The following is a 6,300-nucleotide window of genomic DNA, read 5'->3' as shown; positions in this document are numbered from 1 at the left end:
TTGTTATTAAGATTGAACATATATAGAGATGGGTGATCATGAATATAGGCCGACGACATGTTGTAAGGAATATGGGCAACATTGAAGAACTCCAAATATGCAACAAAAATTCAAAGGCCTTTTTGCAGTGAATAATTTCTGGAGGAAAGCCATTTGAATTACTTCTGATAGTAAAGAAAGTTTCTTGTATATTAGGTATGAGATAAAGGCTCTGTTTCTAAATTTCATGATAAATGAATGCAGATATAGGTGATGTTAGTAGATTAGCTTAAAAAATAGAACACTAATAAAATGTAATGTTGGGATATGCAATGAGGTGCTTGAAAGCTATCAGCTGATGTTATGTTATTATGGTATAATTTCCTTTAAATTTAAAATAAAATAAATACTGTTATCAGTCTACAAAAATAATATATATGAAAAATGAAAAATAAATCTTCCTTCAACATATAGATTGCAGGAGATTTAAAATAAGATATACACTCACACTCTGAATGATTTATCATTCTGAATGTAATAGATTTCAACAATTTCATCGACATTAACATTTTATTTGCATTTTCGAGTCGTTGGGCCCATCTGGAAGAGAGCCCTTCAAAAATTCTCTGAGGCCGACCTGAGGAGGGCCAAAGAGGGGGTTTGGAAATAGTTTTCAACCAGCAATTGACGCGCCTCGGTTATAACCTCACTAGCTGCGTCATTGCCCCAAGCGCAAAGATAACTTCACCATCCTTCACCCCTTTATTTATACTGGTTCATAGCTGCTTTATTCTCTCACAATGAATGTGGTATTAAAGTTATCGCGTGGTATAGTATTTCATAGCAGACGGCGCCTCATAAAAGAACAATGTGAAGGAACCTTGCGCTTTCAGCAATCTTAGTTAGATAATCATCAAGTTCTTATATGTCTCCTATTTCCTACCTTATTACAGATGCATTTGCTCATATAGCCACCGTTCTCTTTCCTCGTTTGTTGATGGAGGCTACTAAAGAAAAAGAAAAAGTGTTCTTAACTAAAGCTGTTCTGTAACTTATTCCTTTTTTTGGGCAATACTTATCCACTGTGTGCAAGATAGGATGAGGCGATTGAAATTGTTATCAGTATTGTATGTTCTAAAATTATTACGTGCGTTAAATACCTCCCTACAAGTGTTTTGCACACTTGTGGAGGTGCTTAAGTATGCAACTCCATAACTCCGGGGTTGCCTTTTATAGTCAGTTTTCTCACTTGTCATCATGGTTGTCACTCCACTCTGAGTGTCTTTTTATTTCTTTTTTACGCATGGTTCAATGAAAAGGTACTAATGGTTGTCATTTTTACAGGTAACAAATAACATCGACTTCTACATTAAAACTGAAGGTGGACTCACGTATGTCAATACAATACAAATTCAAAGGAGTCCCTCCACTATCAAAGTTCATAGATGTGCATTCAGAGATCAAGGACACTGAATTGGGAAACATTAATTGGAACTGCTTGTTAGATATTTGTAATAAACCTAATGAGAGATAAAACATGCTCATCTTAAAGGTTCTTGTCAAGTTGGTAAATGCAGTCTCACACCTTACATCAATCGAATAATCAAAGATAATCATGAATGTGATAGGAGAGATAGTATTAGATATCAGACCATATGTCATTGAAAAGGTGTTCCACCTTCTAATCTAAGACACTTTCTAGATACCATCTTATTTGATGGTTCTTAGCGGTGGTTCATAGACCACAAGGATGAAGCACATGGGATCGTGCAAGAGAGGTACCCGAGAACCCTTACTCCTCATGATAGGTCAAGATGAGTTGATATGAGTCGTGTAAATTCAATAAATGATATTAGATACTGTATTGTGCTATTGAGATGAGTCATGGGATTATTCACCTGCTAATACTTGGAGACATGGATGGTCCACTTCATTGAAAAGATTAAAAGTAGAAAGAATCATATTGATTGAGCCACTATTATCAGTAATTTCTTTGATGAGCAACTGATGCCATTTTTGGAGGATCCTAAATTCTACACGACTTCATAAGTAGTGTACTTATTGGTAGCAAGAATAGACAATCTAGGTTTTGTGAAGGGGTCATTGCAAGATGGGAGATATTAGCCATATAGGGTCTACCCTTAGTTAGTAAAGAAGAAATTGAAGGAGGATAACCCTAAGTTTTGCATTATTAATGATGCTTTTGTATTTGACATAATAACGTTCACCAAAGGAGATTATGCCAAAACAATATAAGTGGAAGCAACTGCATAGTTCAAGCATAATGGTGCATGCTATATTCACTTCCACACATTTACCTACATCATAGTATTTGGTTCTATGGCATGCCCTAAGAAGCTACCAAGGTACACTTGACATAGGTTGGTTCTATTGGAGATAAGAAGACAACTCTCTAGTGCTTACAAAAGGTGTAAACATAAACATAGGCATTCTTAGGCGTACCCCATGATAATAGGAGCATGTACCATTCATGAGGACAAGATAATCCAGACATATGTGTATCAAAATGGGAAGAGTATCTCTTAGAAGAATTTCTAATAGCATGGCTAGATTTTGATCTGATTATGGGATATAAGAAGATAATGGGAAAAAGGTTCATTCATGAGCTACACTTGGAGGATCATTGGGTCAACTACATATATGAATATGAGGTCAAGATCAAAGATTATTTTTGCATGTACCTCCCATTGGTGGGAGAAGTGTTGGACTTACAAATCCCTCCCAAAGCATAGAAGAAGGATTCCCCTAATATTTTGGATCCTTTGTACAATAAAAATGAGATATATGTTGAGAAATCATTTTGGACGATGACAACAGTAGAAATTCGTACGAATCTCTCTCTTGAAAATATGATCAAATAACCAACTCCAAGGTTCTAGATGTTTTTTTTCAACTGATTGGGTAGCTCAATTGAAGATATATATTTTTGTTCACAAGAAGGCCTTTTCTAGTTTTGTAAGGTCTACAAAACTTGAGAAAATGTGACCACAAATCAATATTTTTTGTATTTTTAGATTTTATGATTAATGTGAATTCTATAACCATACATCTATATGAATTCCTATTCTAATTAGGTGTTTGAGATGAAAATTATAGAGATAGGGTAACATGTAACATAAGGAAATTGCTGAAAATTAAATTCCTAAGAAGACATAAGTCAGAGTAGCAACGCATCTGCAAATTAGATTTTCAAAGGGATTGAGTAGGAAACTAATGAAATTAGGAGCGACATGTCTTGATCTCCACCGATGCAATTGTAGAGGGAACTAATGAAAACTCTATGATGTTTCACAATTCATCAAATCATGGGCCATAAAAAATGCACTCACACGTGATACATCACTATGAAAAACTTGTGGAATGATCCCTTCTCCAATTCATCACATCAGAGGAATTATGCTTCTATATACAAAAAAATCTAGAAAATAAATGATCGCTTGAACATTTAAACACAAAAAGACTATTGGCTCTATCACTATTCATGAACATAAGGAAAAGACACATTCCAGTGAGAAGCACTACACATAAAATGAGAGCACCAATAGCATAGCTTTATTACATAAAAAATACTAGTCTTGAATACATATTACATCCTTAAATTCATAGGAAACCCCCTCCTTCATGCCATTATTGGAGCTAGGGATTTTTCCTTATAAAAAGCATGCTAAATATATTAATTTAATGAAAACTATGTACAAATAGAATCCCAATGAGAGAGCTCAGAGTCTCTGTTATTCTATTTGCAACAACATGGTTGGGAAGAGGCATACACTCGAAGGTGTGGTAGAAATTGAAGGAAGGAGGTATCTCGTCCTTCATTGAAAAACTTCATGGCTAGGACCCGAAGATTATTGATGTAATGGTGAAGACTAGGAGAGAGGGGAAGGTGAAGATTGATGGGGTGGACTTTCAGATCAACGAAGGGGTATTGTCGAGGTGATAAACTCCCCTAACCTAGGCATTAAATTCTATAGCGACAATAAAATTTCGTTGAATGTGGTGAAAGATTTTGCTAAGGGCTCAAAGGAAATGAAGAATCTTGTGAAGATGAGAGCCTATTATGAGCCTACTTCTATAAAGAAGTTGTGAAGGTTTGTCCTAAGAGAAATTATAATTTTCCACATAACACTTGACACCAGGTTTGATAGGATTCAAACCCACCATTTTGTTATTCTAAATCATTTCAGGTATGGAACTAAGATTTCCATTCCCTACTATTTGTTTTTCTCTGCTAATAAGAGTATAATAAATTATAGGAAGAAAGTATATGGGTTTGTTATTACTCTCATATGATCATTTTAAAGCTCAAACTCATGGAAGGGCTATTGCCTAGAAGGCAATCTCTTATGAGGAAACAGAGAGCTCCTACCTCTTGTTGGACATAGAGGATAGTGTAAGTATGCACTTAGAAGAAGAAGATGAGGTGGCAAAAATATGAAGGATATGGGTAAGAAGAACAAATAGAAGCCAGGGAGAGGTTTGAAGAAAAGGATAAAGCAACAGGAGGAATTAGAAGATGAGTATAATGATGAGGAAGAGGGGATGGACACAGATAGGGAAGGCAAGCAAGAAGGTAGAGATCTCGGTCGAAAGGAAAAGAGGAGGGGAGAAGGAAGCTGAGAGGGCTCACAAAAAGGGTAAGGAGAGAATTTCTAAATCTTTGGAAGAGAGGAAGGAGGAAGAGGGCTTGGTAAAAACTACAGTTTCTCTAGATGAAAAGGGAAGAAAAATTGTATGGAGGAATTTCTATGGTAGTACAACAAAGATGGGGCTTGTCAGAGAACATATTAACCCAGAGGTGCTCGAGGGAAGGATGGTAAAATATAGTTGGAAGAGCTTATTGATCCTAGCCTGGTGATTCTTAGTGATAATGCTCGAGAAATAGGTATGAACATCCTTAACATTGCCAAAAAAAACCTCGTGGACAAATTTTTTGTCGATAAATGGATATTTCATGAAATTGAGGAAATTAAGTTCATGTTGTAGGGATAGGAAAGTCCAGAAGGGGTGGGTTGGAATGCCAAAATTGGAAAATTGGAGGCTAGGGTTTCAAAGACTGAGAAAAGGGTGGAAAGGATGGAGACTATGCTTCATAGCTCGACTAATCAGAGACTTAACATAATTAAAGGTATAAATGATAACATCATTTAGTTGCATGTGATGATGAAGGAAAATAAAAAGGGGAAGGAGGATAAGGACAAAGAGGGAACCAAAATGATCGAGGAGGAGGTGTCTTTGTGGAAGGAGAGCCCAAGCAGAAAAAGGAGAGTAGAAAAGAGAAAGATGGAAGAGGAGGCTTCTTAGGATGATAGTCACTCAAAGAATGAGAAGGCTAAGGCCAAGAAGGAGATGGAGTTAAAGAATTAGGAGCTAGCTAAAGAACTGATGTAGGAGCATCCTGGGTTGCACTGTTATCCTGCATGTTTTCAGTTTTTTACCTTACTGCTACAGCTATGATTTTCTAGTTTTTGGGTGCCTATTGCAAGCCATGTAACTAATTTTGTGAAATGAATGAGAGGATGTGCATTTTAGGGATTGAAGAGGGCCTATATTAATATCTCTAGTTAAAGGCGCAAGTTCTAATTTCTCATAAGTTGGGAGATATGGAAATTATCCTAGAGTTTCGATTTCTAACAGTTCTACACTACATTTTTCTGACTTTCAGGATGGATGCACACTTATCCTTGGTGAATCAGCCTTTGTACATTTAAGGGGTTGTAGAGGACCTAAAGTACTACCTCCATTTTGTAGCATGAGTTCTAATCCAATTAGAGCTATGAGATATCACAATTTTTTCTCATATATCAATTTTTGTACATTTAATTGCTGATGCAAGCTAACTTGTGGCTCTTCAAGTATTCAATTTTAGTTTTTAGCATTCTAGGTCTACTTGTGGCTTAGATTAGTATAATTAGGAGTCTTGGGTACAGTATTAATCATAATTGATGGTAGATAATTGATGGAAATCCAAACTTGAAGCTGGATCTTGGATTTGAATGTATTTTGTATCTGGCCGTAACCTAGAAGGCCTTATTACTGGGCATGTATGATGATATTTTCATGAATCAATAAAGAATATTATTCTCTCTCTCTCTCTCTCTCTCTCTCTATGGTGCTATTCTCTTTTGTGTTTTCTTCCATTGTGTTAACTCTTGCATGGTGGTTTGGATAGCTGAGTGTGCCTATTGGCTTTAGTTACTCCCAACCCTCCCTATGTCAGGTGGTATTAGAGCTTGAGGTTCATCCTTGTAGTGATTGGATCATGTAGAACCCTATTTTGGATATTGGTTGGAGGATTGT

General features: G+C 36.2%; 1 non-coding gene across 1 annotated transcript; it reads right to left on the bottom strand.

Moving 5' to 3' along the window:
* Positions 1-573: 573 nt before the first annotated feature.
* Positions 574-719, bottom strand: LOC149553450 (U4 spliceosomal RNA). Its single transcript, XR_016353499.1, has one exon. It is a non-coding gene; the product is annotated as a U4 spliceosomal RNA (small nuclear RNA).
* Between the last annotated feature and the right edge of the window lie 5,581 nt (positions 720-6,300).

Source organism: Cupressus sempervirens, chromosome 6 (genome assembly GCF_028749045.1).
Source record: "Cupressus sempervirens isolate cs-2001-9-10 chromosome 6, ASM2874904v1, whole genome shotgun sequence".
NCBI lineage: Eukaryota > Viridiplantae > Streptophyta > Pinopsida > Cupressales > Cupressaceae > Cupressus > Cupressus sempervirens.
The sequence above is the reverse complement of the archived record's forward strand: the minus strand, read 5'-3'. Positions and strand labels throughout refer to the sequence as shown.